At 44.4% G+C, this 10,839-nt stretch overlaps 1 pseudogene; it reads right to left on the reverse strand.

The window, feature by feature from the left end:
- Window positions 1-1,449: 1,449 nt before the first annotated feature.
- On the reverse strand, window positions 1,450-2,024 carry LOC134484435 (large ribosomal subunit protein eL19-like; annotated as a pseudogene).
- Window positions 2,025-10,839: the final 8,815 nt, after the last annotated feature.

Below are 10,839 nucleotides of genomic sequence, written 5' to 3' on the forward strand. Positions count from 1 at the left end.
TGGCATCCTCTTCATTGAAGGGTGAAGTCTATTCCCTTGGATGGTCACCAAGTCTCCCATGTGGTTTTATAGAGTAGCAGAGCATCTACGGGGACAGGACACAGATTCTGGGGCTTAGAGAGTCGGCTCAGCCATGAAGAACACTTGTTACTCTTGAAGAGTACCCAGGTTCTATTCCCAGCATCCATATGATGGCTCACAGTTGAACTAATGGCCAGTTTCAGAAATTCTAATGCCCTCTCTTGTCATCTTCAGACATCAGGCAGGCACTTGGTGCACACAGTTCCATGTAGACAGAACATTCACACATTTGATAATATAAACACATCTGATTTTTAAAAGGTTTGAGCTTTGGACTATGGTCATGGGTGATGCTGAGTATGGATCCTAACAGCTCTCTTTTAAGGGAAGGAGGGACACCAGAAGTTTGGAACCCGGTGGCTGTAGGTGAGGGAGCACCGTATGGTTATGTCAGTATAATGCCTCCTGGTTTGGTAGTGCTCATCTCATGACTCTGATGGTGCCCATGAGGCAGAGTTCTCATCACTGACCTTGGCAACTGTCAGCACTGTGGGAAGGTGGCAGGTAAATGACTATGTCTTTCTTCAAATACAATGAAAGAGGTTCTTTTCCTCTTCTTTTCTATCATCATAGAGTTCCAAAAACCCCTGTGGTCCAGAAGAACTTAATTTGAATGTCATTACAATGGAGATGGGGGGGGTGTGAGCTGACAGTTCATTAAGGAAATATTTGATGAGTCAAGAAAAAAGTGCCAGAGTTAATATTATAAAAAGGATTAATGAGCCGGGTGGCTCCAAATATACATAAAAGTAAATAACAACACAAAACACAGGCCCTCCTCTCTGTTGGGCTGACAGGCTTCTGACAGTGTGTCCTGATTTGTTTGTTTTAAATGGTTGAGGCTCTAGGCTTGCCCACATGGCCGATGTTGTCTCTCATCTGAACTTCACACGATAACTTTATGTTTTTGTGTAAACACATTCCGAATGCCTTAAACGCTTTAGCTGATGTGGGCTCGGTGTTTGCCAGCCAGTTAGGGATGAAGAGGCTTAATGAATTTCTTCTTTAAAAACAATAACAAAAACAACAACAGCAGCAGCAGCAACAACAAAACCCCAAAAGAAAGAAACAAAAAAACAAGTTTGTTTTTTTTTTTAAACCTCAACAACTTCATAATCACCAGAAAAGTAAATTGGAATTTATGTTGTCTGGTGGGTACTTGTTCCTCTCTCTAGAGCACTATTGTATTATGTTTTCCAGAGAAACAGAAATGGCAGAATGAATACACATTGTCTTAGTAAGATTTCCATAGATGTGAACAGACACCATAGGCAAGGTATCTCTTTTTTATTTTAAGGCTTGTTTTATTTTAATGACTGATCATGTGAGGCCACAGTGAGGTCACTATGCACAGACATGAAGGAAGGTTTATTTTTTGGTCTCTTCCTCCTTGGACAGAGTCTTGATGATCTCCTCCTTCTTGGCCTGGAGGCGCTCCTCCCCTGCGTTTTTGTGCTTCCTTGGTCTTAGACCTGCGAGCCTCTGCCTGGTCAGCCTGTAGATTCTTCCGGGCCTCGTCTGCCTTCGGTTTGAGGATCTGCTCCATAAGAATCCATTGGTTTTTGAATACATTCCGTTTAACCTTCAGGTACAGGCTGTTATATATATGGCGATCAATCTTCTTAGATTCCCAGTATCTCCTGAGAAGCAGGATCCTCATCCTTCTCAACCAGGTCACCCTCTCAGGCACCCATGTGTTGGCAGTACTCTTTCCATTCCCTATGACCATATGCCTGCCCTTCAAGGTGTGTTTCTCTCAGCGAGTCTGAAAATGGACAGTTACAGGCTTCCAGATGATCATGCCATCTTCAATCAGCTTCCTGATCAGCTAAGAGGAGTTGGCATTGGCGATTATTGGTCGCATTGGGGTCCAACTTGACCTTCTTTTTACCACAGTGGAGGACACTAGAGGCAAGGCTCTTCTGTAGCCTGAGCATGCTCATAGCTGCAGACACAGAAGCCAAGGTAATTCGTATAAAGGACAAGATTCCATTGCAGCTGGCTTACAGTTTCTGTGGTACAGTCCATTATCATCATGGCAGGAATCATGGGAGCATCCAGGCAGAGTTGGTGCTCTAGGAGCCCAAAGTTCTTGATGCACAGGCAGCAGAAAGGGATTGCCTGTACCACTGAGCATAGTTTGAGTATATACAAATCTCAATGCAAAGCCACCACAGTGGCACACTTCCTCCAACAAACTCACACCTACTCCAACATGGCCACACCTACTCCAACAAGGCCACACCCACTCCACCAATGCCACACCTACTCCAACAAGGCCACACATACACCAACAAGGTCACAACTACTCCAACAAGGCCACACCTCCTAATAGTATCACTCCTCGTGGGTCAAGCTTTCAAACACATGAATCTATGGTGGCCCACACCTATTCAAACCACCAAACACATCAAAAGGTAATTTGGCTTACAGGACGCTGGATAATCTAACAATGGCTGTCTCATACAAGGGAATGGAGAAACTCATTGGCTGCTCAGTCTATGATGATTGATGCCTCAGCCATCTTAACCTGGTGCTGAAGGCACGTGAGTTTCCTATAGGAGTTTGCCTTCAGTCTACAATGAGATATCAGAGAAGGTGGTTAGAATATTAGCAATGGAATGCAGCAGCCACAGGAGAGATGAACTTGCCAGTGAGAGTGAAAGCAGGCAGACAAAAATCAAAGCCTCCTTCTTTCACATTCTTAAATCTGGGTTGCCACCAGAAGGCCACACCTACACTTAGAGCAAATCTTCCTGATTCAAATATCCTGATCAAGAAAATCCCTCATAAGAGTACCCAGATGCATGCATTTTAATTGAATTCAGAGCCACTCAAGTCAGCAACCAAGATTAGAGATCAAGTCTGCCAACTCTCTCATACAATTTATTTTTCTTGTTTACTTTATATTTTGGGCCGTAGAATAACCAAGCTGTGCCACTCATATAGCTTAGCCTTGAAGCATTAATCTGCATTCTGTTCTCACTAGAAATCAAGAAGCACATTGTAATATCTTCACTCTCCTGGCTGATCCCTGCCTCACCCAGGAACTAGTCAGCTTGCTGTCACTCCAGTCTCAGAGACTGGATTGTTGATAATGAGGCTACAAGTCCAAGATCAGAGCCCTGGCAAATTTACTGAAGCCTGCTACCTGGCTTGTAGATGGTGTGTTCTGCCTATATTTTCCTGGGCTGAGAAGGTCCAGCAAGCTCTCTGGGGGTTCTTTTTAAACATAAGTGCACCAATAGCACAGGAGAGGAGTCCATCTTTATGACTGAAGTCACACCCTCCAAATTGCTGCTTCCCAATGATGTCATCTTTGGTGATATCTTCCTAGGCATGGGGTAGGGGAGACATTTAGATCACAGCAACCTTTACCGATGGAGATGGCTCTCCTCCAGCTTGCACTGGCATCGTCAGGCTTCTGTGTGGAGGCAGCACAGGCAACCTAAGTCCCAAGCATGTCCCTGTTATGTCTCTTTGGCCCTAAAGTCCCCTGTACCATGACCTTCAACATGTAACAGCTGCCCTTGTGTGCACCAGCGCTCAGCTTCCCTGATGTCAGGCACCTGGGATCTACCTCTATCTCCTTTTAAAACCATTTTTTAGCTAAAGGATATGGGTCAGTATGTAAACTACTTGTTGTACATGCATGGAGACCTGAGCTTGGATCCCCAGAGCCAACTTACAAGTCTAAAGTGGTAGAATCCACTCTGACACCAGAATAAGGGAGACATAGTCTTGGGGACCTCTGAAGTTCACTGCCCACCCCAGAGTCAATGTTTTACTTAGGGTTATAATAATATGAAGGCACACCGTAACCAAGGTTATTCTTATAAATACAACATTTAATTGGGGTTGGGTTACAGTTTCAGAGGTTCAGTCCATTACCATCAAGGTGTGAACATGGCAGCATCCAGGCAGGCTTAGTGCAGGAGGAGCTGAGAGTTCTACATCTTCATCTGAAGGCTGTTAGGAGAATACTGGCTTTCCGGTAGCTAGGATGAGAGTCTTAAAGCCCACACCCACAGTAACACTCACTCCAACAAGGCCACATCCACTCCAACAGGGCCATACCCTCTAAAGTTGCCTCTCCCTGGGCTGAACATACACGGACACACGCACACGTAGGGACACAGGCACGCATGCACACAAACCATCACAGGTATCAGTTCCCAGATCCCAGTGAGAAAAGCCTACCTCAAAAACCAAGACAGGCACTGGCAAGATAGCTCAGCATGCAAGGGCACTTGCCACCAAGCCTGAGGATCTGAGTTCTATCCCCAAGTCTCACCAGGTGGAAGATGGGACTGAATCCTACAACATGTCCCTTGGTCTCTACATATGTGTTGTAGCATGTATGTGTCTCCCCCAACTACGAAAAATTATTTCATAGAGGAATGACACCCAAAATTGTCCTCTGACTTCTACATGCATGCACATACACAAATCACGAGTGTACACACACACACACACACACACACACACACACACACACACACACACCACTTGTCTTGGAGACCAGTCTCATGTAGATGTTTTTCAAGATAATACTGTTCTTAGTCCAATTCTTGTTCTATTGTCCAAAGAGAGAGACATCTCTAATAGGGCCGGGTATGCACAAGGTTTCCCATCTAATGAAATAGGAAACGGGAATGTTATATTTCCCAATTTCTGGATGGAAATCAATGCATTCTGCTCTGTGACCTTGCACGTTCCTGCTTATCTTCAGAAGTGATAGCCAGATATTGCTGTCACCTGGTCAATTGGAAGTGCCAATATGACATTGGGGGGTGGGACAGGGATGAGAGACAATCTGGTACTGGTCTATGCACAAACCCACAGTTGTAGGGAGCCATTCCCTGCTTCATTTGGCATAGTAGGGACAGCATCAGAGGGAAAGTGGCTTATGCCTCTTAAATAAGAAACAAGCTTATGCAGTTTCATAGGATGTAAGCTGACACAAGCTTGGGTTTCTGTTGACTTTTGTCTTGAGTGAGTGAAGACACAGTTTTCAGCTTTCCCTAATAGGCTCTGGGTTGTCCTGAAGGTTTTAAAAGCTGTCACATGTTTCATTTTAACAGTTTCATCTCAATGCTCTGAATTCCCACTCTTTGTGTGTAATGCCCTTTGGTGCTTGTATCACTCTGGTCAGGCCATTGGTCCTAATAGTTACTTAAGGTTTCCTTTTCAAGCACACTGCTTGGGATGAGGGAGACAGCTTGGGGTGGAGCCTGAGGAACTGGACACCAGGTAAAAAACTAAGCATGGGTATAAGTTCTTGTACCAAGAGTTGGAGAATTCCTGGAATTTACTGCCAGCCCTCCTGACCTATAGTGGTGAGATTGAGGACACAGAGAGACACTGAGTCAAAAACAAGGTAAATTGGTCCACTGACCTGCATGTCACACATATGAGCACATACACGCATAGCACATATGCATATACGCATACAGACAAATGGGAAAATATGTTATTAAACATCCATGCATGTAACAATATTTCCTCAGAAAACCCCCATTGCACTTTCTTTAAAGAGGAGATAGTTGCAAAAACAGATGCAAGGGAAAAGAAGTTGTAATGGAAACGAGTCGGACACCCCTTCATTATATGGGGATTCATGTAGACGTAGATTTTTTTTCAAACCTACTTTAATAAGGGTTCTGAAATGCTTAGAGCCCCCTTCTAGCCCACTGTCCAAAGGTAGGGGAGAAAAGATGATAAATAGGGCAAGTGGAAGTGGACCTGTTTAGAAGTAGTTCTTTGGGGCAAATCCAGTCTGACCTCTCAGGTCACCGGCAGTCCAGTCCAGTAGTGTCAGGATACCAATAGTCCAGGTGAAAAAAAATGCCACCAAAAACAGAACAGCACTGGTAGCACAATCTTGCAGAAACAGTCAGGCCTCCATCAAACTGGCACTAGTCAGCATGAGTAACCAGAACCAGCTGGAATACCAGGAGTGCTTTGCCACACCTTCAATAAAGTGAAGGTCAGTGAGAATCAAGACCAAGGAGGGATTGCAGGCAAACAATGCAAGCACCTCATCAGTGTCTACTGAGTCATATTCATAATCTCTCCCAATATCACGTGACTCGCCTTAACGAAACCCCACATTAGTCTGCATCACAGGACAACCATAAATTTCCACTTCAGACACCAGAATGTGAGGAACGAGAGAGAGACTGAGACATATGGAACAAACAAGGATATCCTATTGAATTGTAACATGTCCCCAAATGACTGGGAAGGGAATATACCTCTTTTCCGAGCTGCAAAATTTCATTTAAATCACAGTGGCATCCAACTGGTCGGTTTCCTAAAATTGTCTCTGTTTTTACCTGATACACACGCTTTATAATTTGTGGCTGATGATGGACCTTCATTCAATAGCTCTAGTCTTCCTTTTGCTACTATGTAAGTTCTCCTTTCTTTCACATTCAACCCCCTAACACTAGATAGGAGAGAAAAGAGGAGAGAGGGAAAGGGTTTCTATTACCATTAGATGACCTCCTGTTGATTAGGGGCATGGAGTTCCTTGGGGGGCAATTTTGATCTTTATTGTCAGGATGTTTAGTTTCTTCTTTGGGCATGACTATTTAACAAACTGCAACCAACAGCAGCTGACCTATGGGGTTCTAGCATTTATATGTTCTCTGAAAAGTCTCCAGCATTCCAAATGTTACACATTTGCAAAATCTATCTGCTGCTGGCAAAATCACGCCCCTGGTAGAACACAAGGCAAATCATAATCAGCCACTGTTGATAATCGGAAGCAACCCCATGCCCCACAGCCTGGATTAAAACAAAAACATAGTCTTATAATATTTCTATCTTTTTAAATACACCAAAATTCTCACTGCAAATGGCCAGTTTCATTTGGACATTAGTATAACTGACTTTCTTTCCTTTAATCCACTGAGGGCATCCTGATTAGTTTCAATCAGTCATTATAGCTATATTTTTCTCGGTGGAACCCAGGGCAAACATGAAATTCTTTTTTCTAAAGCACACTAATCAAGTGAGCATTATAACAACCTCCCAGTCACTTATCTGATGTGTAAGTCTAGGGAGCTTTTTGAGGATCTGAGTGTCCCTCTAGGTCCCAGATCTCAGCCCCAACAGCTAGTATGCGGCTGATGAGGGTAAGAATTGACAGCTGTCAGGGTGGTCAGCAGCACCAAGTACGGTCCTTTCTAGCGAGGCTCGAGTGTCTAGGCTCCGTATCATTGTATGTAGCTACAGTCTCCGACCTGGAATGGATGAGATGTCTCGGGGGTTCCCGTGGCATAGGCTGCTGTCAGCTGTGAGCAGATTTCTTTCTGTATCACCTGTAGGTATTTTAGCCTGGCAAATAAATCATTATTACTATGACATGTTGGTTCAGTAACATCATCTAATACAGTCAGAGGTTCTGAGGCCCCATATAACATCTCAAAGGGGGTAAAGCTAAATCTGGAAGGGTTATTTCTTGGTCTGAAGACAGCAAGAGGGAAGGAGGGTCACCCAGTCTGCGCCAGTCTCCAATGTCAATTTGAACAGGGTCTCTGTTGGTGTCTTATTTATTTATTCTACATGTCCTGAACTTTGAGGTCTGTAAATATAATGAAATTTTCAATCAACCTCTAAATACTTGGCCACACCTTGGCTTACCTTGGCAACGAATGTAGGGCCATTGTCTGACCAGATTACCTTGGGCATTCTAAATCGGGGTAAAGATTTCTTCCAGTATCTTCGTGAAGATTGTAGAGGCCGTCTCTTGTTTGGTGAGGAAAGTTTTTTTCTATTACTGGAAAGGTATCTACAAGCACTAGGAGACACTTGTGATCATATTTTCCTGTTTTTATCTCAGTGAAGTTCACTTTTACTTTTTCCTAAACTCTCTAGGTCTCTTTGTCCTGTTTTCTTTTTAAGCATTTATTTACTGACATATCTTTCTCTGAGGAATATAGTTTTTTTTCTCAAGTGTGTCATTGTCTCTTTTTTCTCTTCTTTTAAGCAATTTGGGCCTTTTCTTCTGTTGTACATTTTAAGTGAGGCCATCCCTTACTCCAATCCCAGTTCCCAGTTGCTGTCTCCTGTAGGTCTTTAACCAGGTTAGGATCCTGCATAGCCATTTTCCAAGCCACTTTATCTGCTTTGTTACTGTCCCATGCCACTGAATTTCTTCCTTCTGATATCCTGAGCAATGAATAGTACTCACTGTTGTTGGCTTCATCAGGGCATCCAAGGGATGGTAAATGCATCTGCAGTGCTGATGTGCTGGGTGGTAGAAGTTCAGCCATCCCAGATGACATTGTGTTTGTTGCCCAAAATGGCAGCACCCACTTATCTCTGACCTTCATGAAGAGGACTGTTCCTGTCTGTGGACATGGTCCTCGGCATTAAGCAGGGGTGAATAAGCCAGTCACAGAGGTCTTTCCTCCACCCATGGGCATCTGCCAGTGCTTGACACTTGTTCTGTGGTGGCTCCAGGTCAGGATTGGGCAGCAAGGTGACGAGATTGCCCCCAACAGGTGGAGAATCTAGTCCATGTCAGCTGATCAGTGATCCCATCCTCTGGGACATTTCATTTAATGGCAAAACATCAGCCACTCTACGACAGTTTAAGTCTTGGATTGGGTGATAATTGTCAGAGCCCAGTTGGCAGGAATGATATTTTCCAGGCAGAACGGCACTAAGCCACACACACATCTCCCAGCATCAGCTACTGGTGCACTGAGACAGTTCTTAAGCTCCACATACACAGTCTGTAGATATGCAAACACATGGCCTCACCCAGCCATTTTAGTCCATGCAAGCCAGTTTTGAGAGCAATCTTCTCATGAGCAAGGGATAGGGGCAGTCAGGGATGACCATGAACTAGTGGGTGGGGTACCCAGCCCACACCAAGGTACACTGTTCTTCAGGCAGTCCATAAGGATTGTTCGTTGCCAGTAGCCCTTGCACTCAAGGACTTTGGATATTGGCCCACTGGAAGGGGCATAGGAGCACAGATCATGGGGTCCTGTATCCACACTTCCCTTCTATCTCTATACATAGCCAGCACTCTAGGACCAAGAAGCTCTCCAGTGGCCCCTCTTGTTCTTTCTTGGGCAGTCCCTGACCCAGTGTACTTTTTCTTTGCATTAGGCACACTGATCTTTAGCCAGGAATTCTCTTCTGTTGCCAGGTACTATCTTCCTAGGTTCCCTAACTACTGTGGCCAGTATATGTTCCTCTCTTGTCTCTTTTCTTCCCTAGCTTCCTGTCCTTTTTACCTTCTTTCCTCTTTCTCTTCCTCAGTCTCTCTGTCTGTATCTTCTTCTACAGCTATTAGTTGCTGTCCACTTTTGTGCGCCGACCCTGAACCATATATCAACCTTATTTTCTCTGCAACTTACAACAACTCTCTCAGTGACTTAGCTTAAACCTTCAAGTTTCTGTAACTTTTTCTTTATATCTTTTTCTTACTTTAGCCAAATTGGTGGGGCATTTTCTAGCCCCTCGGAGACCCACCTTTGGAGCCTGGCGGCAGACCCGCAGCACTCCCTACCTTCAGGGGTATTCAAGTAAAAAGTCAGGAGTGACGGTCTTCCATCGGTGTCTGGAACATTCTTTCTGGCTTCTAGTAGGAATCCGTCTTTCCTCAGTGGTAAAGAAGACCTGTAACAGTTACTAACAAGCATCTCAGATGGGATGGTGAGAAAACAAGGGTGTCTTGAGAATAGAGGTCTACTGAAGAGGGCAAACAGCTTTTAGTCACACAGCTAAACCAGGGGGCCTTCTTGGGACAAAAAGGCCATTGTAGAAATAAGCACAAACATTGTTCCTGTGAAGCAGAAAGGCAAGCAGGGAGGCAGCTGATCTGCTATCGACTATCTCTCTGTACTTAGATTTTACTTAAGAAGTACTTCCCTTCAGTGTCAGCTCAGTGTCTCTGTCTCTCAATAAACCCAGCCTCTGAAGGACACTAGGCTTCTAGTAAGAACTAATAACAAAACGATGAAGAGAGGGTTAGAACCTGGGTGTTAGATACTAAGTAGCTGACAAAAGAATTGTAAACAGTTCACCTGGGGCTATCAGGACTGTAGTAGTAGTCCTTTACCAAGCTGTCTCACTGGTTTAAAGGCCCATGGAAAAGAAAACATTAATCATGACCTTAGCCACAGCCAAAGCCTGAATTCTAAATTTTGACTGGCAAAACAAAGTTCTTCACAGTTTGTTGTAGATTCTTTGAAACTATTTTACGGGCTTCTATGCCCCCCCCCCAACCTGGGGCTTTTTGACCACAGGGGCAGGAACTGGCTGCTGTGGCGATAGGATCAAAGGCACTCTCCATGTCAATGATGACTAACAGGGAAGGTTACTTAATGTTGGAGATCAACTCCTCTGAGGAATAGGGCCAGCAGATAAGGCAGGATCCTTTCAAGAACTTCTCTTAATGAACACTCTCCTTTTGTTAGCAAGTGTTGAAGGTCTGGCCACTGAAGGCATGAACTGGAATTATTTATTTATTTTTTTCCAGGGACAAAAGTCTCATAATACAACCACTAACTCTACGCTATCTTTGTTGTCAAAGCGTCAACCCCAGCCGGCCTCCTTACCTTGAAACTCCTCTTAAGCTGACTTGGCCAGACCTGCACTGCTGCCCACGCACAGCCTGTAGCTTGCTAGCAGGCCTGCATGCTTGCCACCCTCAGCCCCTACATTTACCTAATCTGTGCTGTCCCTTCCTTAGAAGCTTTGAATGTTTAAGCAACAGGGAGTATTTTTCTTCAG

This window comes from Rattus norvegicus, chromosome Y (genome assembly GCF_021556685.1).
Source record: "Rattus norvegicus strain SHRSP/BbbUtx chromosome Y, alternate assembly SHRSP_T2T, whole genome shotgun sequence".
NCBI classification, from domain to species: domain Eukaryota; kingdom Metazoa; phylum Chordata; class Mammalia; order Rodentia; family Muridae; genus Rattus; species Rattus norvegicus.